At 35.3% G+C, this 25,810-nt stretch overlaps 1 protein-coding gene across 3 annotated transcripts in view; it reads right to left on the reverse strand.

Annotated features, from left to right (window-relative positions):
• The window catches only part of LOC148950095 (ral GTPase-activating protein subunit alpha-1), a 246,939-nt gene that overhangs the window by 72,195 nt on the left and 148,934 nt on the right, over positions 1-25,810 (reverse strand). The window lies entirely within an intron of this gene.

The raw sequence follows: 25,810 nt of genomic DNA on the forward strand, positions 1-25,810 counted from the left end.
GTCGAAAATATTATAACCATGTCTTTTAGGATGACTTAATCCCTCAAAGCCCCCAGGGGGAGGGCTGAAAGTTATGAACTTTACCCAATGTTAACATATAGTATTGGTTATTGGGAAGTATACAGACGTTTTCAGGGGGAATTTTTTCTGGTAGTGGGGGGTGGGGTTGGGTCGGGTGTTATATGGGAGGATCTTTTCATGAAGGAAGTTTTCATGGGGGAAGTGACATTGCTATGAAGGGGGCACCGGATTTCCCATCATTATTTAAAAAAAACAGAAATTCAATATAAAAAACAAGTTTTTCGACTGAAAGTAAGGAGCAACATCAAAACTTAAAACGAACAAAAAAATATTAGTTATATCATTGGGTTCGCATCCTAGTCAGTACCTCGCTCTTTAAGCCAAAGAATCTTTAAGTACTTTCATAACAGCTATTTATTCAACGTCATTAACAGCCTTTGTCGATTAAGGGGTCATTTTTAAAGAATTGGAACAAAACTCGAACTTTAGCTTAAAGAGCAAGGTATTGACTAGAGGGCAAACCCCCTAATATAAGTATTAAAAATATATGAATATAAAAGTTCGTTACGTAAGTTAATTCGTAAGTTATGTATATTTATTACTAGTAAAAACGTTCGTAAATAAAATTTAACAACTTTTGAGAAAGCCATTTAACCAAATAAAAGTAAAATTAATATGCAAATTTCGTTTTAATTATTCATGTACGGTGAGCCAAATTCAAAGCTGCATTAATTCAAAAACGTCCACAAATGAAATAAAAAAACAAGTTTTTAATTGAAAGTTAGGAACGACGTTAAAACTTAAAACGAACATAAATTATTCCGTATATGAAAGGGGCTGTCCCCCCCCTCAACGCCTCGCTCTTTACGCTAAAGTTTGACTTTCTCACAACAGTAGTAACCAAGGTACTATTTTGCGTGCGCCCCTGTACCAAACAGGTTTCTGGTAGGTATAATCTGGTTTGGTGGGTATAGTCTGGTTTGATGGGTATAATCTGGTTTGATGGTTATAGTCTGGTTTGGTTTTTCAAAGAGAGTGACTATCCCCATGCATATAGGTAAAAATTTCTACAGGGCATAACACTTTTTCAAAGAGAGTGAGTATAACTTGATTGGTGATGGGGATTTGAATAAAAGGAATAGTTTTCACTACAATTCATATTAGTAAGAGAATTGAATTCAAAGAGAATAGTTTATTTGAGAGGATATTAGTGGAGAAAAAATGAGTGGTGCATTTACATTATTGGAGATTAATGATGGAGCCGACAGCAGCAGCAGTGATGCACGAGTACCCAATGTAGCTGTGGAAATAACCGCTGGTTGTAGACTATGCCTTGAATGGGATAGTATGTATGCTAGATACGTGATATCATTAAGCAAATTTAAGCAGGAGGAGCAAATATGTTTTGCTGCAAAAGTGAATATTCTCCATATAAATAAATTTTACTCAGCATTAGATGTCCTACTGAAATATTTTGATGAGAATAGAATGAATCGGTGATTATTATTATTGTAATTATGTTCAATAAAATATTTTCTAAATCAATGGTATTTTTTTTTCTTTCTATAGTAGACAAGCGTATATTTTTTAGAGTAGAAAAAATTCTGGTTAGTCTGAAGTTGGTTGTGAGAGAGTTAGGACTCTAAAAAATGGATAGATTCGAGAAAGAGCGAATCATGGGGAATCTGGTTCCTATGACAAATGTTTGATTCTAGATGGTGATTTTCTAGAGATGTCTATTCAAAGGAAGATATTTTCTCGGGTAATGCTTGTCGATATAATGAAAAGTAATTCTCCATCATTAGACTATTTTATGAAGCTTTTACGTCGTGATCCAAATGCATTTAAACACTTTATTTATATATTGATCACGATACGGCAAAATGATATTGTTGATATGATTTTAAAATTTATTTTTGTAATTTAGGACTTTTTTTTCATAAGAAATATGAGGCTCGAGGATGGTTTACTCCTCTCTCTCTCTCTCTCTATCTCAGACAATTTTTGTTGTTGATAGCTCTGTTTCACTGTGGTACTGAGAGTTATAACACAGGAAAAATGTTCCATACATGTCCTCTATGTATGTACTCAGAAGGTCACTGATCACGGAATGAGAACTGCAAAATGATTGATGAACAGGATGAAAACTGCAGAGGATATAAACGATGTCAATTAAGTGAAGAATAAATAATACAAATTAAAGATTGTATTTCCATTCACGAAGAGGTGTTTAACTCTCCTCCTAGAAGCCACTTGCGTTCCAATTGTCATTATGATAAATGTAATCAGTGAGAGAATACATATCCCGGTATGATTGGAAAGAATCCTAACCGTGATTTTAGTTTATTGCTACGAGATTGGTATCGCCGTGGTTTTAGATTGTACTGGGAGGAGGAACTGGGTCAGCGATTCAACTGTTGGAACAACAAAAGAATATGGTTTCTACGTCATTGTTGTGAAGACAATGGGTCTTATGATTATAAGTCCACTGATTTTTATTTGCCTATGACAGAATGTGATTCGCCACTTGAGGACACTGTTTGTGAAATTACTTCAAATAAGCAAATTTAAATATTTGAATTCTACAGAATGAATGAGAATAGTATAGTTGACTATACAAAGAGATATGACAAGAATGAAGTTACACTCTACTGTAGAAAATGTGACCCTGACATTGCAGTACATCAGGATCAGTACACTGTGAATTCAGATAATCTACCTGCACTAGTTGTTGTCGACAAATACCTAGTAGTGGATGAAATCTAAAGAGTAGAAAAGTCGTTTTATCATGTATATATATTTTTTTTTTATTAATAAACAATTTCACATAAATCTTTAGAACATTTATTCTTAGGGCAATAAAATCGATATTAAATAAACTTGTAAGTATTTTCTCCACTATAAAGTCGTTCAATTGAGGTAAGTCAACGTAGATGTTGAGAAACTGCTTGTAGGTGTAGCCACGACATCTGAACATGAAAATGAGTAGTGCATGAAAGCCAAATGTCTTAGTCGCTAAGTCCTGTACTCTTCGTTGATCTTTAATAATGGTTTTCCCACTGCTTTCAATAAATTTGCTGATGAATGGAGCATAGAATTTATACAATAGAACAAAAGGGTAAAAAAATTAAATGTCCTTGGCTGTTTGAAACATGCTTAGCCAATGACTGGTCTTCAAAGTAGATGGACTGCTATTAACAATGATTAGGGTATTGTTAACACTTGGAATTTTTTCAATGAAGTCCGAAGGTATGCAATAGGACTTGTACTGGGACATGTATGGATCCATACTAAATACGTTGATTATTTGGTTTGTGTTCATGGTGCTAGGTCTAGTAGAACACTGCCGTCAGGTGTGATTTCCCAATAAGTTTCAAATTGACTCAGTGATATTAGCGTGATACTCTCAGTCAGAGCATCGGCAAATGTACACTCTAAACGTACATTCCCTGTTCGTACTATGCTCATATCCTGTGTGCTAGACAAGTCCAAAACGATAACCCCATAATTTTTTGAAAACATTGAATCGGTTATTCCATTTTCAAATATTTGAGAGTCATGATCCAGGGATTGCATGGTCAACTCGTACAGAGTTCTATAGGATTTTTTGTCAAATGATAGAGTGTACAGTGGAATACCATTCACTTTGCACACAAGGCTAGATAGACCGAAAAAATTAAAATCATGGGGGGATTCAGTCCATGATCCAACGGCACTGCCACTCTTCACAAAGGCCAAAGCCAAATTTGATGGGATTTCTCCATTGATAAATGATGAATCGCTATAGCTACGAGAGCCGGTGGCAATGTGACGTTGATTGGTGATCGTAAGGGGAACAAGAAGTTTAATGTTGTTGCCATTGGCTCTTAGCTTTTCCACTGCCAATGCAACAGAGCTCATAACCTGTTGTTTTCGGACGTGGAGAATTGCCGATGTGATAATGACATTTGCATCGGGTGCTGCAGGAAGTGTTTTTCTCAAAATGAAATTCGATAGGGCCATCTGTAGCTTTATGTCAATCTTGAGATTGGGGGGTTGCCATTGGGATATATTGAATATCTCCTGATTTAATTTTCAAACTAGATGATACTCCTGGGTCACTGCAGTAGTCAACTCACCTTCAGTATCAACGCCTGATCGATATTCATAGCCCAATGATTGTCCTCTCAACTCCTTGTATGCCTTTGGCGTCACCATCATAAATTGTATGTAGCTTGCATAGTTTGATAAATTATTGCTAGTGCTCACCAATGTCCCATTAATAAATACATTAATTTGTTTGAATTGGTCGTGTAGAATACAGTTTTCATAGGAGAGACCATCACCGGCATTTGGAGTTGTATGATCTTACTTTTTCTTCACCATAACATTTAGATCAATAAATGTTGACGACAAATCATTGAAATAGTCTTCATTAGAAAATATTTGAAAGTGTATATTTTCCGAAAGGGGTTGTGGGGGTGAAATTGTTCATAGTAGCCATACTTGACACTGACATCAACATTTTCAGCATTGAATAGATTCAATGAGGAACTGATTGCTGGATATGATTCCTTGTGTGGGGAGATAAGTCATCTTAAGAGAAGAAATCCTTCTTTGATCAGACTATCTTTCTCTTTTTCTTCGTATTGACCTTCGTTGTTTTATTCCTCAAAGTCCTTGTTGATGTCCTTTGCTTCTTGCCTGGGAGGAGACTGATGAGTGAATGACGCGAACGCATCCTTTTCAATCCCTCCCCATTTTGTCGAGATTTTAATTGTTCACCAACGGCTCTTGCTGAAGATCTAATATTTTCCTTAACACACTCCTTGAAATTCTTGCCCGAACCCCAGTCATGTAGTGTGGAGGCAGCAAAATTTGATGCAGCAGGTACAAGATATATTCTGGCAAGGGGTAGTGCAGAACGAAATAGCATAGCAAACAAGCTACCAAGACCACAGCCAGACACTGTAGTACGATCCTTGCATTAGTTCAATCAATTGCCTAGTGGACGTAGACTCAAAGCACCAACATAACAATCAATATCGGGGCAGATAAATGGAATTCTCCTATTGTTCATATTAGGTGATTGTGCTGTCGTTGACAGCGGGTCGAAAATTACATGTAATCACTGCTAAGCCTTTGACTATTACTAGAGGATCACCCGATTCACTTCTTAGTGTTAACTGGCAGTGTTTCAAATATGAAGTGTTTACAGGCTCATACTGAAGATTCTTTATATTATAGTGATAAGCAGGTTCATGAGTTGTTTTTCATCAAAGAACACGGAAGAGGGGGACATTTGAATTACCGAATCTCGACGTTTCCACAAAGGATGCATAGAGAAATATGCAAGAGTCCGAGGCAAAACCAGGTGGATAATGAGCAAAAATAACTTGATCCATCCCGTAAACGGTGCCAGCATTTTTCCCATTGATCATATTCTGTTTAAAGCCAAGATCATCTCTCAGATTATCATTGAGAATAATTGTTCCTACGATATGAGATTTTTCTATTGATTGTATGACACAAATCTTCCTTATTATCATATTCAATATACTTCAATTTGACATATGGATAGTCACTAGATTTAAGTGCTTCAACCAATTCATAGTCGAAAAAGACAAACCCACTCATAGTCCAAAATAACGGCTTAGGTTTTATATATTAAACACGAGCCTTTCTCGGGATGTAATAGGTATTTTTGAGAATACAATCGACATGAGACATTTTATAAGCGCCGTCAAATTTGATGGCAGGGGAGAGTTTTGTTCAAGAATCACTTGTCACATTCAAGGAACTGTAAAGAGAATTGGACACTTCGGAAGCGAAATTTATGTATAAAACACGTGGTCTTGCCAATATGTTTAACACTGATACAAGAATCAAAATCAGAGATGTATCCAAGCAACGAAAAGAGCAACTGTTTCTTATACCCGTAAGTACGCGTCTTTAATTTGTTTTCAATTTTATAGATTTCACTTGCATTTTTAACTTTTTGCAATTCATAGTCATAAAAGCCGCCGAGAATCTCTTCATCTTTGGTATCACGCAAACGGTAAGTTATGGGCCTAGTGTCTAGGATTTATGCCACTTTAAAAAGTTCGGTGGACCACAAGTACTTCCCCTTTTCAAAATCAATGGTTGTTCTATTAATTCAAATCGTAACACCAACATTTAATTTATTTTTCATATGGAGATTTGATTTATTGGATTATTCTTTAAGAAAGGTGTCAATTTTATTATGATCAGAATGATGAACTTCCATTGGCGTAGAGTTTGACAATGATCGATGAGGTCGTTGATTATAAATCAACATGATTTTATCAAGATCATGAATAATAGCCGGTGTATTTTTCAATGTACAATATCTTGAAATTAAAAGTCGAATAGTTCTTATCAATCGTTCGGCCAATGCAAAATTTATATGACAATAACTTAGATAGAGCTGTGAACAATATTTCACTTGTACTTCCGCAACATGAGGATTAAAAAATGCGCCAACATAATCTGGATGAATTTTTTATACGAATCCGGTTGGAGAATAAATTCCAAGACTCGAGCAAAATCAACACCTTTCATCGATTGCCCAGGAATTGCTAATTTATATCGACTATAAACAATGATTGCAAGTAAGATGTACGTTTATAGCGTATGGTGACATAGTTGAAGCTCAGCTAGAGTCATGATATCTACTTGCATTATGTACAACGGGTAAAAGGCTGTAGTTATTCGATATTGATTGGCACCAAGTCTATGATTTCTGTGCAGAATGTAAATTGATTTATTTTGTAGATAGTCTCGTCCACTTATCGTGTGAACACCAGTGACTTTGGAAAGAGTGGTGGGGGAACTTAAACTCACCGCCTCACCAATTTTTTCATTAACACCTTTCAGAACTTCAACAGTTTTGAACGTAAACACGTTATGTAACGTCCGCTACCCTTTTGTATACTGGCTGTTGGTGGTGGTGGTGGTGACGTTGACTTGATACGTCTTCGCTTTTGTGTAGCTATCAGCGGTGTGCTAGTATTATCCAAAATTAATTTAAAATCTTCTTCATATTTTATTATTGTCAATGTTGTTGATGATGATGATGATGCATGCTTATTTAATTTTTTTAGAATTTTTCTATTGCCAATAAGACTTTTGGGGAAGTTTAATGTATTTAGAAAGTTGTATAGATGAGCATCAAATGATAATAGTCCTTTACGATCTGTAACAATGTCATAGATTAAATCATGTAGATTATAGCTTTTGCTCTGAATTATAATCCCTTCCCCATTACTCTCAACTCGAATAACATCCTGACTATTTTCCAAGATATAGAATAGGAGTTGTGTTAATTTTTCAACAAATTATTTGGGCCTTAGATTTACAAATTTAAAAAAAAATAAATCCAAGTACTCCTTCTTTAATAGTGTTCCAGCAGCAGTAGACTCTTGAGAAGATGATTCTTTTTTGTGATCAGCAGCAGCAGTGGGCTTCGATCGATAGGACCTGTGTTTGACCACTCGGCGAAGTGCATCTTGAAGTAAAAGCAGTTTTTTATCATCCTCAATATTTTCATTGTCAAGGAATTTACTCAGATTGTTCTCACAGTGTTCCACGAGCGAGTGAGCGAGTTCAATTGGAGTCAACTTATAGGATCTCAGAATGTAGAGATAACTGTTTACAAGGTCAACAATAACTGGCGGTGAATGCGTGAAAATACCACTACCTGCTTGAAGAAGTCGTTTCGTTTTCAAATTATTTCCTTTCTTTTGAGAAGTCCATGTATATACAATGGCACGATGTTGCTTTGCCTGTTGCTTAACTACTTCTGGCAGTTGAACATTACCCTCGGTCAAATTTAAACAAAGTTCAGATATTAGATTAATGAAATCATTGTCAATACCATGTTTGAGTATTGCTTTTCTAAGCTGAGGTTTTGAAGTGCTTAGAACTGAAAACAAATGTTTATTTTCATGTATTCTCTTCAGTGTCATGATAGCGACTAATAGGTCTTTTTAGTGTACACAGGGAGATATACTGTAATTTCATTGTCGAAAATATCTGTGACTACACGCAGATCCTCGGGTGTATTTTGATTAAGATCCAATAGGATATAACCGTGGGTTTTTTTAGTTGCCTGATTGTATGCTGAGAGCAGAAATTTAGGGGCACCTGGATAGATTTGTTTATTGAGGGTTATTAGCGAGCTAGAATCACGAACAACTCTGTAGATGATATAGTAGGTGCAGTTCAAAGCAAGTGTTCGCATACATTTGCTCTGATGAAAGAGATTGTGTAGAACCAGAGTAACGGAAATCTGTTCATGATGAGAGCGAACAGTCAACAATTGCATCATTTGCTGAGACCATTGTTCAATAGATTAAGACAGATCGTCAATGATCAGCAAAGAGTTTGGTTCAATAATTTTGAAAACATCAAGTCTCCGTATGAATTGTATCTGCACCAACCCCAAGATGGTGGCAGCAATTGCTTTTATTTTATCGTATGACTCCTGCCAAATACTGTAACAATAGCAGATTTTTTTCGGCTTTTCCGGAAACATTTTATCGCAATTTTTAATTATTTTAGTTAAGTGTTGTTTTGCCCGACATTGAGGGCCCACACAGAAACGATCTGAATGGTGTTTTAAATTGATACATGTTCCCTTCAACAGTTCACCTGGACAACTAACTGTAGACCATAATTGTCTAATGACTAAATAATTTCCCTACTACTACTACTACTACTACTACTACTACTACTCCGTTCAAGAAGAAGAAGAAGAAGACGAATAAAGAATCATATTTTCTTTTATTATATGCATAAAAAAAAAGTAACAATACATTGAAAAAAAAGCACATTAAACATGAAAAAATACACTTCTTTTTTTTAAATTTATTTATAAAAAAAATACAACATTTATATAGGCACACTGAGAAAAAACACTGAAATAAATTCACTTTTTTTGTTTATTTATAGAGAAAAAAATACAACATTAGATTAAAGCACTTGAAAAAAAATATCACTTTTTTTTAATGAAACATTTACAAAAAAAGAATCTGCTCTAAGTAAAAAAAAGATAACTTTGATAATGGCGGTGTGCCCCCCGCTCGCGGCCCCCCCGGCCGCGAGGCCCCCCCCCATAGGGTTTAGGAAATAATTTACAGGACTTTATTTAAACCGAGACTTTCCCTATGGGTAACACGTTCGGCCCGGTCTGAAGTTAAATAGTGACCAAGGGGAGGGTGGTCACACCGTCTTGACAAACATAGACCCTGTCGGAAATGGTACTCATGGCAATTTTTTCTACATTTACAGTAAAGTTTCTGTATTTGAGAGAACGAATTGCCAGCAATTTGGCTCGTGGAATTGTAATTTAAACAATACAAATCCTATATATATCCATGTCGAAATTCTTATCCACATAGCGCGTGGGCACTCCTTTGCAACGTTTCTTGATTTCCTCGTCGTGTGTCTGTACAAAGTACACCTTCGGACTTACAAAAATACCACGGGAAATCATGTCGCTTCCCGTTTCAGATTTAAAAAATAAAAGCTGATTTGGTGCCCGACGTTTCACTAGCTCTGGGTAAAGATCGCCCCAATTAGTGTAGTCCATCCGTGAGCTGATAATTTCACCGTTCGCCAAATCATCAATTAGATTTGGGGTTTTTACTTTTAACAGTAGAGAATCCGTGTCCCGGTAACAGACCTCTACTTGCCCCTTTTCTGGCCACTGTACCCTAGCCACATTGTAGTAGAATTCCATCATGAGCTTTTTAGAGATCTCCAAGATCGCACTGCCTGCAGCAATATTTTTATTCAAGACAATGCGTCTTTTTTTCCTATTCAATAGTATCGTGTCCGGGCCAATGATTGTGATGGAAGTGTAATTTGGATCGGCAATAATTCGAGCAAATTGTTCGGGGCCAGTCACGATGTCATAACGATTCCTATTACGATCGCTCTCACACATTTTGCCAAAAGCCGGATTCACAATGAGCTTATAAATTTCTTTTTCGGCTTTCGTCTTCGCTGCAGAACGTTTCTTGACAAAGGTGTCAAAAAATGTTTTTAAATATGGTTTTCGGCTAAACTGAAGCGTTCTGTGGACTTGTTTGACGTTGAAGCCATTGCTGTACATCCATTTTAAAACTACTTGAAGCAAAACTATGTTTTTTTTTGGTCAAAAGTCAGCGATAAGTTATTGTTTTGAAGTTGACCAATGCACTCCGTCCACATCGACTAAACGCCTATTACGAGGACTCGAAGAGCCCTTAGTCACAGGTCTATTAATGCACGGGAAAACAAAATCCTTTACTGAATCGTGAAGCTCGACTGGTATCTCTCCATCAATTTCAAAAAACCATCCAACCGGTCCATTCTCCTCAACACTATCAATGTTGGGGAAATGGGGAGCTTGAGGGTCATTAAGCCATTTATAGTCGCCGCAAGGTAGTGCATAATGGGACATGGCCGAGGGGTAGAGAGAATTCATATCTAGGAAAACTGCATCCGATTTTGTCCCCGTCTTCTCTCCTGTTGGATCAGTTTCCAAGATACGATCCCCGTGAAAAACAAAACCACCCCTCATTGATCTTTCTATGAACAGATGCTGATCAATGTCTGTGATTAGCCCAATTTTTTCCCCACTAATTTTTAAAATAAGGTCCATCACTAGATGAGGAGATGAAAAATTATAGCCCAAATCAAGATTAAATTCTTCATAGATTTTGTCCGTATTTTTACACATAATGTCTAACAGGGTTAACACGTCACTCGACAAATACAGCTTGCAGTAGTCAAACCCATTTTTACACCCTCCCTCTGCCCAAACTTTTTTAGTAAAACTGTATTCCTCGGGGGTGCACCTACGATCGTGTAGACTGTCGTAAAACGATTCAATACAAGGAATAGTTTCCTCGGCGAATCTCGACATGGAACAATAATAGTCATAAGGATATATGCCCTTGACCGTTATCAAATAATACAAATCATTTGGGGATTGTAGCTTGAGAAAGGGAAAAGCGTTGCAGCAATAGTCGTTATTCTACTCCTGAATTAATTTGCTATATGATTTAGGGAAAAAACATTAGGAACCTAACATCCGAATTTTAGTTATATGTTACTTACTGGCTACAGCGAGTATCCACATAAATTTTGAAGAAGGCAGCTGTTTTAAGGATTTAGTTATGGTTTTGTACGTAAAGCTGTTTATCACCCATACATCATCCACTGTTCCATTTCTTTGAAGGTGCGCCAATGCTGGTAGCACATACTTTAGATCGTAGTTAGAGTTATGTATAAAAACAGGAAGAAAAAGTTGCTGTTTAATTTTTAAATTACATGAATTGTGTGCCCACCCCCGAAAGTCACTTTTTCCCGTTGAATTGGGATCAATAAGGTGATTGTTGTCCTGGACCTCGTCTTTTGGGGCAAGGGTACCCCTAAAAAACCAACAAATTGTTCCCTTTTCCAACGCCAGCTGCTCTTTATCTGGCAATGTCATCGGATAATTGGTGTGATGTAATTGTGAAATTGCGCCGTTCGCTGTTTTTATTAAAGAAACCAATAACTTTTCCATGCTGCCCTCCTTGTCCATAGTAAAAAAAAAACTCTTCCAGTAGCATTTTATTGTCAAAATCACGATGAGCGTGTGCGTAGGAACCCTCAACTAGTTTTTGTTCCCTGACCGTATTTTGTCTTGATGGATCCGATATCTCAACCAGTCTTGATTCATAATCTAAAGACACTTTATCAGCTTTTAGCAGGGAATTTTGGAAATTTTTAAATTGTAAAGTGTCTTTGCCTTCTGCCGGCATTTCTATTCTTTGATTCCCATGAATTTTGCAATGCCCCATGTGATCTGAGAATGTTCGCTCAGATCTAAATGGAGAAAGGCACATGGGACAATAGTGATGTTCCCCTTTGTTCTTGCCTTGGGATAAGAGTCGATTTATTGCTGTAACGGGAAAAAAATTACCATAAGAATTTACATCTTTGGAGGGCTCGCAAATAACCCATACCCAATTTTTTACATTTTCCACCATCGGTGTCCTCACTGAATACAAAACCCCTTTTTTATTTGGTTTCTTTCCCCCACCTACAAATTCAGTGTCATACTGGAGAACAACCACCGCCCCCCCACGAATTTAATTTTCTTTCTAGAAAATTGTTAATTATTTCAAGGACACCGGATACTTAAAAAATCAAAATTTAATTTAGGGAAATTTTTTCCGCAGTTACGTGCAATTCCGTCGACATTTTTTACTGTTGAATCTTTTTTTAATGTTTTATGGGCTGCTGCTAAAAATGCATATTTAAAACATTGCAGCCCCATGTCAAAATTGAAGCCTTGAGCCCCTCCTGTAACTGTCAAATCTACGTGGCAATTTATTCCTCTACCTCGCCCTCCCCTTAACATAAAGTTTTTTTTAAATGTACCGAGAGTCAGATTAATGCGATAAAAGTTTAAGATTGTGAACCCGCTTCTCCTCTCATGAAACGTCTCCCAAGCCGAAATTAGTTTATTTACGCAGTTAAAATAGTTATTCTCAAATTTCTTTAGACCTGGATAAAAAGTCTGGTTGCCTGTTGAAAAATGAAAATAAAAAATATCCCCAGATGTCCCCTTTTGTAAATAAACTTTTTGATTCACCGATGCTTTAACTCCCCCTTGACCCTCCCATTTCTGAATCTGAATCTCAATTTTTGCTCGAATTCTGTGTATGTAGCTATGGAGAACTTTTACGGGGTTAGTTGAAATATTGCCCACGTTTTCCTAGGGGGAGCTAAAATCAACCATGTACGATTGCAGGTGACAAAGAGCACATCCCTAAAAATAAAGTTCACGCCATTCTAGGGAGATAGTACTCTTTTCATACCCTGTACCTATTTGTACAGGATCTAATTCACTAAAAGTAAAGTTATCATTTAAAATGTCCCCGGGAGAATGAGGCTCAACCATCTTCATAAGACTGTCCATTTCATCAGATGTAAATTGAAAATCCAGGGGGGTATCAAATAATGTACCTTCACTAACATCATCTTCTGGCGAGAGGGGACAATTACCCATGATACTTTGAAGTTCTAGTCCGGGGAAGGCAGAGGTTTTCACAGCTTCCCCCTGAAACTAGAAAATGAATGGATTAAGTTTTTTTTTTCTTTGACGAAAGCTTTATCACAATTATAAAACACTTTTCTTTTTTCTTTTTTTTTATAAAACAATGTATAATAAATTACAAATTTTGTTAATAACACACTGACACACACACTGACACACACACACAAACACACGCACACACACACACGCACAGACACACATACACACACACATACACACTGACACACACACACACACATGCGCACACATACACACACACACACACACACTGACACACAAACACACGCACACACACACACACACGCCGAAATATTCTTGCAGGTTGAAATTGTGTTTCTAACCCCTTAGCCTATATTCCATTAGCCTATAACGTGCTGCGGAAACAACATCAGATAGAAATGCGCTGAAGTCAGATAGAAACGTGCTGCGGAAACAAATTATGCGATGTTTGAATTTCTACCTCAGAATTTATTAATTTTCTCATAATTTTTGACGGGTTAAAATACAATTCAGTTGATATGTAGTGAAGCATTGGAATTATCGGATATACGTAAAAAAAAGCGGCACATGTCCCGCTCCTACAGGGGGGGGACCTTTGGGGGCTGAGAGCTTCCTTTGGAGTAGAAGGATTGGAGCTCTTTCGAGTTGGGATAGAGGACTTCACAATACCATTCAAATAGAACTTGTGTATTATATCAATCCCTAGAATTTCAGCCTCAAATTCTTTTCGAAAACAACTTTTAAGAATCCCTTTTTCTCTCGTGTTAATATCTTGTCGAAGATAAACTCGCTTTTGTAGCATTCCAATTTATACCTGTAGAATTAAAATTTCACCCTTCTCGATGGGACATTTGATAAGAGGATACACACAAAGCTTAATGCAAAAGATTAACCTAGTTCAAGAGCGGTTGTTCAACTGTCAACAATGAAATAGTAATTTGTTTATATATATATATATATATAGAAGTTGTTTAATGAAATAATCGGATTTTTTGCTAAAAGAGAAATTACAGGTAGTTTTATAAATCTATGATAAGCTACTTGCTACTTCTGTGTGTTATAACCACTCTTTTATATACTGCTAATTTGGTTAATGAAAGAAAATGAAATAGGATTATTATAGAATAGTTTAGAAACAAATTTAAGTTTTACTCATCAAAAGTTATCCAGTTGAGAAAAAATTTGTCTTATTTTTGAAAAAATATGGAAAAAAAAATATATATATACATTTACAAGTTCTGGCTGCACTTGTACATCAGAAGTCCCTGGCAAGGCGTGAAGAGGAGTGTTCCCTCCATGTTGATCGGATGAGGCTGACTCGAATTTCTTGCTAGGTTGCATAGAGACTCCTGGCTGGTCCAACGAACGTGTATTGGAACTAGCAAATCTGATGACTGATTGTCTTGCAGCTTGCATTGATGTGATATCATCCCATTTTGGTCTCTTTTCGGAGGGAGGGCAATTGCATGAATCCACCTCAACATCCTTAAAAAGGAAGAAAAATTTAGTAATGAAATAATAAGCCCTCTTTTACAGATAAATTGCCCTCTAAAGTTTATTCTGGTGTTTGTAGCACTTTAGAAATATTTAAAAAGCTTCTTAAGTAAAATTTGGAAAATTTTGAGTTTGGAGGGAAGGGTGATTTCAAAACATCTCCCCATAATATATTTTGACCTATAAAGTCGATTCTGAAACTTGTAGTGCTCAATCTATTAGTGCTTTAGAAATATTTAAAAATTTTTTAAAATAAAATTTTTGAAAATTTTTACTTTGGAGGGAAGGGGGATTTTAAAACCCTCTTCCCGTGATATAATTTGACCTATAAAGTCGATTCTGAAACTTGTAGCGCTCAGTATATTAGTGCTTTAGAATGCCTGCTACTTTTTACAAATCAATATTTTTCTGCTCAAATGTTCCTTCGCGTACATACGAATATCATGGTACTAAACCCCCAAAATTTGAAATAAAAAAATGACAAAATTTAGTTAGCTAGCTCAATTCTTACTTATTCAGAATATTAACGGAGGGCATTGGACCCTCAATTCCATAGTATCAAACACAAAAAAAAAGTTGACAATTATATGCAAAGTTTTTAAAAGTTATAGACCTAAATTACGAAATACTTAAAATCACAGAAAAAAAAGGAAGAAAAAGATTACTGGACATAGCCTAAACTAAAAAATTATTAAGTATATAAGGAATTCCCCCACGAGCCTATATCTCACCCTATACGCTTATATTTTTTTTTTTTTTTTTTAGCACTTTAAAAAGAGATATATATTCTTATTAACCGACCTTTGTGATTCAAGAGATCGTGATTTAAACAAAATTAGAACTTTAGTGCAAAGAGCTAAGTCTTGACTAGGGGGGTAAACTCATTAATATATGTCATAAAAACTTATAAATATAGAAGTTTCGTTTTGTATGTTTATTCGTAAGTTAATTCATAACTCAATTTTGAGAAAGCCATTTTCAGCCAACAAATTTGTAAACATGCTCTTCTTAATCAGATAGTGAGAAAACATCCCTTTACAGGTAGAAGAACGTAGTGATTTGATTACTTTATTGGTGAAACTGCCCGTCCTGTTTGAATATTAACACCTTTTTTTCAGGTGTAGAGGATGAAAAACGATTTGACTATTTTTATAGTGACACTGACTGACCCTGTTTTTTAATTTTAATCGAAATTTGATGAAAAAAAACGGGGACTTTTTGATTAGAATATGAAGCTTTTTTGAAATTGCTAACATCTTTAGCGTAAAGAGTAAGATGTTTAGGAGAGGGGCGACCTTTCATATCTGCCGAAACTAATATGCAAATTCTATTTTAATTTTTCATATACAATGAGCCAAAATCAAAGTGAATCTGCCTCTCTCTTTTTTGAAAATTTACTAAAATTGAAACACATGGACTGTTTAATCTTTAAAAGAAGGAAGCTTTTTAAAAGAGGTAACAACATGGTGAAAAAAAAAAAAAAAGCGTAAGGAAGGAATTTCTTCCTTAACTTAATGACGAGACAATTTCTTTTTATTATAATAATGTGAAAATTTTACTCACCAGAAGATGCTTAGAATATTCCATATCTATGTAAATGATCGCAAAAATACCGATACTGATTGGTTGAATGAACAATTCAAACTGTTGAAAATCCTAACTTGAAACCTGAATATATACAAAAAATAATTGAATATATTAACAGCGAAACAAGACACGCTGGTTTTCTAACACGGGGCTTACCCTAAAAAAGACATGCATACCGTGAATTAGAAATCCGGTAAATTTGTGTCAGAAAAACTTGAACCAAACCAGATTATACCCACCTAACCAGATTGTACCTACCAAACCAGACTATACCCACCAGAAACCTGCTTGGTACAGGGGCGTAAGCAAAATAGTACCTTGGTTACTACTCACAACTCAATTTTTTTTAAACAATAAAACTTTGTTTTAATTGCACATTTTTAAAATTAACTTTAACAAAAATCACACCATCAGATTCAGCTTAGCAAAGAACATTATTAAAGAAGCTTCAAACTCCTATCAGCAAAAATGTGGAATTTTGCATTTTAAAATAAAAGCTGCATTAACTAAAAAACTATCAGAAATTAAATAAAAAAAAACAAGTTTTTTTAAACTGAAAGTAAGGAGCGACATTAAAACTTAAAACGAACAGAAATTATTCCGTATATGAAAGGGGCTGTCCCCTCCTCAATGCCTCGCTCTTTACGCTAAAGTTTGACTCTGTCTCACAACTTTATTTTTTAAAACAATAAAAAACGTTAGCGTAAAGAGCGAGACGTTGAGGAGGGGACAGCCCCTTTCATATACGGAATAATTTCTGTTCGTTTTAAGTTTTAATGTCGCTTTTTACTTTCAGTTTAAAAAACTTGTTTTTTTTATTTAATTTATCCTTAAGGACCCATTTGACAACCCTTTGACCCTTTAAAGGTCCCATAAAAAGGAGATTTCTGAGCAATATACAAAGCAAAGCTGATATTAATAACAAGTTTGATCTTGCAATTGAAATAACAAATGCAACACTTTAAAATATAAACTGGCCAAAAGAGATTTACTTTTTCTTGATTATTTTAGTATTCTTAAGCAGCCCTTTTGTTATTCTGGGAGCCGTCTTTCTTCCTTTCCAATCTTTTATTTGCTGAATTTCTTGATTTGTATTTTCCATTTTTATTTCTTTGAATTCATTTGAGTTAAATCTGCAATAAATTTTATGTTATGTTTTTTTATCTACAATTTCATTGCATTTTTGGAACTCGTGATCTTCTCCATTTAAGTTTATTTTAAGAGTGAAATACTAGAAATATCCTTCAAAGTGTGATATGACTATGTTCTCGACATATGTCACCTTGAAATAAATGCTATATGTAAGCTTAAACAGGACAACGAATTTACGTTAAATGGGGATCCAATTTGAGTCTTTTTTGCCATCTGATGTTCTACAACTACTACTACTAACAACTCACCGCAGCACCAAGCCGCCTGAGGCCAACACAGCTACGAACACTCCCCCTACATCCCAATCTATTCAAAGCCTCCCTTTTTACACCCGCCCATGAAGTTCCCATTTCCTTTAAATATTTCTTTATGACGTCCTCCCACCCCAGACAAGGACGACCTGCTTCCCGTTCAGCCCTAGACGGTTGGCCGAAAAGAATAATATTCGGCAATCTGTCATCCTTCATCTGCACAACCTGCCCTAGCCACCTCAACCTTTCTTTCATTATAGACCTAGAGAGCGGTATTGAACCACATTTTTCGTATAGCCTATTGTTTGAAATACGGTCAGTCAACAGGGTACCCAGAACAATCCGTAAGCAAATTCTCTGGAAAACATCTAGCAAATTTTCATCCGCTTTTCGGAGCCCCTATGCTTCAGAGCCATATTTGACAACCGTCATCACTGTCGCTTCCAATATTCTAATCTTGGTTTGCAGATTTATCTTTCTGTTCTTTCAAATTTTTTTTTTCTATGAAAAAACACCCTGAGCCTAGTCTATTTTGGTTTTAACATCTTCACTGATCCAACCATCTTTACTAATAAAACTACCAAGGTAAGTGAAGTTGTTAACCTGATCAATCTTTTCATTACCCAATTTCACCTTTTCATCTTCACTTATTCCTAGCCTTAGTGACTTAGTCATCTTAACATTAATTTTCGAACCTATTCTAGCACCCTGAACTCGCAAAACATCTAAAACTTCATTCATTTTGCTCACACTTTCATCTAGGATGCTTAAATCATCAGCATAATCTAATTCAAGGAGACTTTTTCCTCCCCATTTGGTTCCGTGGTCTCCCATTGCCTTTCATGTACTCCTTAAGACAAAGTCCATCAAAATAATCCATATAAAGGGGGATAGAACACAACCCTGCTTAACTCCTGATTAGATACAAAATCAGCTGCTAACATCATTTCTTACCTTAACCACTGCAGTGTCATTCTCTTACACAACACTAATCACTTCAATGTATTTGTCTGGTATACCATACAAGGATAAAACCTTTATTAAAGCTCTTCTACCAACAGAATTGGACGCTCACTAATAATCTATAATATTGTAGACTAAACCTGTTCGACCACTAAACCACTTCTTAATTATTATCCTAAGAGGGAAAAATTAATCGAAATATTCTTTAATTTTTCTAAACCGCACTGTTCTTCTCTTAAAGCTTTGTCTACGGCATCTCTCAGTCTAAAAAGTATCAATTTTACCAAGTAATTTACTACCTACAGGGACCAGACCAATGCCTCGATAATTACCTAACTCACTTTTATCACCTTTCTTATAAAGTGGCTTGATTAAGGTTTTCCTAAAATCGTTAGGTACTTACCCTTTTTCAAAAATCTTATTCATAATCTTCAGTAACTTAGTTCTAACCTCAGAGCCACCATATTTAGGAAACTCATTTACCACCCTATCAGCACCTGGAGCCTTATTATTTTTTAGTCCTTTCAGTACTGTCGCTAATTCCTCCTCGCAAAACAAATCTTCCTTCACATCCAATGTATCACAAACTCTTTCATTTTCCTCTATATCTCTTCCTTCAACTCAATCTCGGTTAAGCAAATTCTCAAAATGATTGGCCCATCTCTCTTTAGTTTTTTTCTTGTCGCTAATTGTGGCCCCATTCCTATCTTTAACTGCGGCCCCATTCTTTATCTTTAACTTTATCTAATGTTCTGTTATATTGAAATATTACTTTTTCATGTTTTGAAATGGCCATTGATGAGAATAAATTCTCAAATCTGCAGTAGGCGACGCAAAGCAGTGGCTGTATTTCAGCCATTATGATTCTTCTGTTTGTAAGTAATAACCCATTTGTAAGAGAATCAAAATAACATTTACCTTGTGACAGCGCAGCGGACAAAGCCGCAGTTGTAGAATAGATTTACACGGGCTCAACCCCGCGTGTCGCAAGGAAAAATCTAAATCAATTTTATATCAATAATTTTTTTTATGTATTATTCGGGTATTTCTCAGAAATATTAAACAAAAACAGGTGTTTCAATTATAGGAAAGAAGTTGCCCCCTCCCTCCTTGATGTAAGAAAATGTGTTTTTTTTTTAAATTTACATTGAATATTACCTTTATTTGTATTTCCTTTCAAAACTTGCCCATCAGATTTTTGAAATACATTCTGTGCCCCATACTCTATTCTCATGATTGGGTACTACTCTTTCTAATATTACTGTTTGCTGAGTTTAATAAACTAGTGCACTGATTTAAAAAAAATATATTTTATAAGATCAAAAAAAAATGTGGTTTCCTCATAAGATTTGTTTCAAAGCACTTTACATACTGGATATCAATACCTAAAAGATATGAATAAAAAAAAGTTTTTCCGATGAAAGTAAAAAGCAATTTAGAAATAAAAACGAAAAAAATTACTGCTTTGCATTTTCTGCAACATATTTTTGAAAAACTGTTTCAAATAAACTGGCTCGTAGTATTTCCTTATGTTTGCAGAATTCTGAATAACTAGCTCTTTACTGAAAACTTAAGCTTGCTTGAGCCTTTTAGAGAATTAAAATTGAATAGCAAACTTTATTAATCTTATGGATGGTAAAAGACTATTGAGAGCTTTATAAATTAGTCCTTTATTTTCTGCAGGTTACTTTCGCTGCTAGTATAAATCAGACTTAAAAAACAACTGTAAATACAAATATAAGGTAAACACATAGGTGTATGTAGGGGAAGGGGAAATGGGAGGGGAGCGTTCTCCTAAGAAACTTACCCCTCTCCCCCTGAAAAAACTAAACAGAAAAGGTAAAACGAACTTACCCGGTTAATAAAAAAAATAAATTTTTCTGATGAAAATAAGAGAAAGTTGAAACTTGAAACGAAAAAAAATTATTGATTCGCAGTTTACGTAACATATATATGAAAAACTGTTTCAAACATAGTGACTCGTTATATTTCACTATATTTGTAGAATTCTTAAAAAAAATAGTCCTTAATCGGAAACACAAATTCGACATAAAATACAGGATTAGAAGAGAAATCTGCGGAAAATAAAAGACAAATTTACAAGGCTCTAAATTCAGCCGCCATGAAATCAATAAATTTTACTATAAAACTTTAATTCTCTAAAACAGAAAAACTGCAAACTTTTTCAGAATTCTACAAATACAAAAAACTGAACGAGTCAGTTTATTTGGAACAGTTTTTCAGATACATGTTGTACAAATTGCAAAGTATTAATTTTTGTTTGTTCTCAGCTTCCCCTTCGTAATTTTTTTTCATTATATTATCTTTTATTAATTTTTGTTAGTTTTTAGGTTTTTAAATACGCATAATTAATACACATTTAAAACCTTACAAAGAGATCCTTGTCAAACTTAGGCGAAATCAACATAAGTTCTGATAAAATAGGGTATTAAGCATTTTTGCACCTCTGTTAAACTTTCCCTTGAAATATTTGCAATTCTATCATATAAAGAGGCCAAGGACTGTATTATTCTTGATATCTTTGAGAAGCTATAGGTAAAAACCCGGATTATTTATTAAATATTGTCCTATATGAAATATATAAAGATTTTAGAAAACTGAAGGACATTAAATGACATTTGGATTTGTAGTAAATCCCATTTTACAGAAATTCGTGTCATTATTAATGTTCCTCTGCCACAATGCTGCAAAGATTTTGAGCTTTTCATTAGAATGTATAATTTATTATCTAGCTTCTTCGATATTTCAGGGTCCATCAAGATCATATTATTATGAAAAATACAAGGTTAAAGTGAGAGAGTTCTCCAAAAGCAGGGAAGCAGCGCCCTTCCCTTTCCCATAAATGATAGACTTGTGTGTGACTCAGGCTAGCAACCAATTCATTCAAGCCTTGATAGGATTCAGGTGGGGGGTAATACCCTGATTATGAAAACTTGGCATGGTTGCACATTCAACGCTCAAACAATATCCCAATACTCCTCTAGTGCTGGAGAAAAACATCGTCACATCAAGGTTTAAAGATCTTTTTCGAATTTCCCAACATATGTTTTAGTACCTTACCTTTATTGTGAAAATACGCATGGATAGTATTTATTATTATTCCTGAATAAGTTTTGAATTTGAATGAAAACATTTTTTCCCGAGGCAGGTTTTTTTCAAACTAATTATTATAATTCTCACTTAATGAGGGGGTTGGGAGGGCCGGCGTTCAACAGGTCAATTTTAAGCCTCTGGTTAAGGATTTAAGCATTCAGTTAAGGCCATTTTTATTTGAATGGTACACAAATTCTTGGTGCCATATGACACCTTACGCTGGTGCTATCAAGAAAAACTTATGCTAAGCATATACATGTAAGAAGTAGTTTCCAAATGAGCTCTTAGACAACTTTCTATGATGTTTTGGCACTCCACTAGTGCGGAAGAAAAGAATAAAAAAAGAGGCATCAGCGTTTCAAGCTATTTTTCGAAAGTATTCGAAAAGTTGCTTTCGTAATTAACTTTTACTGTCAAGATAAACATAAACAACAGCTGTTACTGCAAAACCGACTTTAATACTTTTTATTTTTCATTTGACAGCTTTTTCAGAGCATGCTTTATAGTTTTCACTTACCAAAGGGGATAGGAGGAGGAAGGGGGCTACAAGGAGAGGAGTTATAAACCTCCAGTTAAAAATTTTCAACTATAGATATTATAAGGTTCTCGTACAACTAAACCCCGTTCAACTCAACTCATCTATCTCAACCCTCGTTCAATTTAACCCCCACTCAAACCCGTAAAACAAACCCCGCGTATTTCAGCCCTCATTTAACTCAATACCATTCAACTTAACCCATTTTTAGCTCAATCCCATGCAACTTTAGACCAACACAGTACAACCCCAGCAACATTTTATGTTAAGTTAGATTTAATAGGGGGGGGGGGGTTAAATCTGCTCTAGTTGACCACATCTCAAGGAAACATGCTAAGAAAAAAATAAAAGTAATAGTATTATATTCCTTATTTTATACTCTTTCCAAATATCATGGTTGCTTTTCTGAAAAAAAACATAACTCCCCCTGATGGTTCCAGATGTAGCTCTAGGAGCTCTATGTAGCTCTACATATAAAAACTACAAGAAAAAACCAAAACAATACAATTTTCATTTAATAATTGCAATATGTTTCTATCAACGATTATCACGTTTTATTCCGTTGTTATCCACATTTTAAAACCCTTTCAAATCATGTTTTCTATTCAACAATTATATTGAAACTTTTTTAGGGAAAACTTTTCAACGGGTAAAAAATGCGAGAATGATGGTTAACAAACAAGACATGAAGTATCACAAGATGAAAAACATCGGAGAAACATTATTAGCGTTATATTTTGAACCCTCAGCGGGGGGGGGGGGACATTGTCAGAAAAGTGACCACGATACTTGGAAAAAGCATAAAATAAGGGAATCTAATTAGAAACGACCCTGAGTTAAACAAGAGCTGAGTTAGACGAACACAATATTATAATGGTACGCTTTTTATGCTTCCTAGCCTTTTAACTCGAGAAACAGCACCGAAAAGAGTCATTTTTGGTGTCTTATAACACTTTGTGATTACGTTATAAAAAAAACAACTACAAATATCTTGTTAATAGGAACAAGAGCTTTGAGTCGAGCCATTAAACATCTCTCTAAAATGTTGCAATAGCCTACTAGTTCTGCTAATCAGCAGATTCATGAAACCTACTTAGAAGGCTGGGAGGGGGAGTATACACCACGAAGATGTTTCTTATTAGCATGTATCTTTTAAATGTGGTTATCGACAGCAAATTTACCGAATGGGGCTGAGTTGATTGGGGGTTGAATTACACACATCCCAGATTATAATGATACGCTTTTCATGTTTCCTAGCAATTTAATTCGAGAAGCAGCACCAAAAAGTGCCGTTCTTGGTGCCACAAGGCACTTCATGATGAAGTTATCAAAGCAAACCAACAAAAGTCACGTTGATGATTTTTAACATGATTTTTAACATGAGCTTGAAATTGAGCTGCTAAACATCTCTTTCAGATGTTGCAATAGCCTGCATGTTGTGTTAGTCACCAGACAGCTCACGAAACCTACTAAAAGGGATGGGAGGGGGAGCATACAAGAGGGGTATTGCAAACATCAGGCACATGATTTTCAGCCATGGAGATTATAGTGCTCCCATTTTCATGTTTTCCAGTCTTTCAACTTCACAAATGACACCAAAAAGTGCCATTTTTGGGATCGTATGGTAGTTTATACTAGCGTTATCAAGTCCAATTTATAAAATTCACATATATATAAAAATTAGCTTTAGCTTTCAAATAATCATGTGCTCTACTGACCACGACACACAAAAGTGAACAGACACATCAGTGCGCCCCATTCAAAAAAGCAATTTTCCTTGTTTATCAAAGAGAGGACTGTTATTATCATGTATAGGGTTTTCGGACGTGATGATTCCAGTGCGCCACTTATTCCAAACTTTTCCATTTCGATCCGACGTCTTTTCCACGGGATTTCGGCTCCTTTCCGAAATGCATATAAATTTGTTTGCGCAATAATTCTTTTAATATTAATAGACACCGAAATAGTTACCATTTCTGAAACAACTTTCACTAAAGAGTTTTTTTTGCTCAAACTGCGGTTTTAAACTTCCAGTTACTATGGGCCTTGGTTTACTCTCTATTAGGTTGCAGCTACTGCTGCAACCATGATACGGACACTTGTTCCGTGGATTATTGATTTGGGAAAGGTAATTATGCAAACTTTTTTGTATATCAAGTAACAAGACTTCACTGAAAACGTTTTAAGAAGATCCATTAAAGAAGATCTGAGGAGGAAACATGGTCTAAGATCTGAAAAGTTAGATGTTGAGAGGTTAGATCTAAGGAAGAAATCACTGAATCAATGTGAATATATAGAAAATTGTCTAAAGTTTTTGTCATGTGGTATTTAATGTGCTAGATGAAACATCGTCAATATTATCGTGAACAAGTTCTGATCTTTTTCTTTGACCTTAGTTCTGAGGGACAGTTTTTCTCCACTTACAAATAATTGACGTTCTACTGCCAGAAATTGTTGGAGTTATCTTTAAAACACCTCCAGTTTGAAATCCCTCTAGTTTGAGTTTATTCAGCGGTGGAATTTAATCAGTTTAATAATATCAAAAAAGGCAATAGAAATCCTAACGCAGTAGAGAGCTCATAAGTAGTTATTGGTGTTGTACAGATATAACACATTCTATATTCAAATGTTCTTTACCTGGGAAATCTACTTGAATATTTGTAAATAAAAGCTAATTTTCACGTTTTTATCATTTTCTTATATTTATATTTTCACTATAACAAAGTTGCTTTATTGAGAAAAAATTCCAGTTCTTTTAGTTTTCTCAAAACAAGGCCTTTGCTAATTGATTATCTTCTGATGAGATTTCCTTCTTGTGATGGGGTTATTATTCGCTGACATTAATTTCCTTTCACGATATTTAACTATTTAAGTTAAATATCGCTAAGAAAATGTTCCGCGTCAGGATTATCATTGACAGTTAGTTTCTCCGTTCTTTGTATTGCCACTATATTCAATGCCTTAAGATATTAAGAAGAATAAGTCCCGTCTATTTTTTATTAGCCTTCCACGACCAAAAGTAGTCATTAATCTCTTACTCAGGTCTGGACTTGACCAAGCGAGAGTAATTTGTCACCTGAGATGCATACAAAATTGCACATATCTTCAGATAGAACTTTACCATCATTAAAGAACAAAGGTCCCCGTCCAAAATTTAGTTCAGGAAAGCCTCTCTACAATAATCCGAAGAAGAAGGAGAAACACAATGTGCCATAGTGGATTGTTCTCTGCTTTGCAATACGGGGCGCTATCCCAGCTGCCGTAGAGCCTAGAGCCGTATGGAGATTATGCGTTAATGCTTCAAAATAACTATTTGGAAAAGAACACTAAAAGAAGAAGAAGAAGATCAAAGGTTTAGATTATCGATGTTTATCTGCAAGAGTGTTGCTTTATTGGTTTACTTAATTGGATCTATTTTTGTTTATGAAGGTTTATGCTATTTTTTGCCACTAAAGGTTCAAAGGTTCCTTTACGTTCTCTTTCGCTTTCCCTAAGTTCCCAAAAGTACATTGTTGGAAACAATACTGGTAAATAATAATATAAAACAAGATTTTCATAGTTGCAGCGTAAGAAACAACCTTTTAAAGAACAAATTCA

This window comes from Artemia sp. Qi Xiang Cuo, chromosome 7 (assembly GCF_049724085.1).
Source record: "Artemia sp. Qi Xiang Cuo chromosome 7, ASM4972408v1, whole genome shotgun sequence".
NCBI classification, from domain to species: domain Eukaryota; kingdom Metazoa; phylum Arthropoda; class Branchiopoda; order Anostraca; family Artemiidae; genus Artemia; species Artemia sp. Qi Xiang Cuo.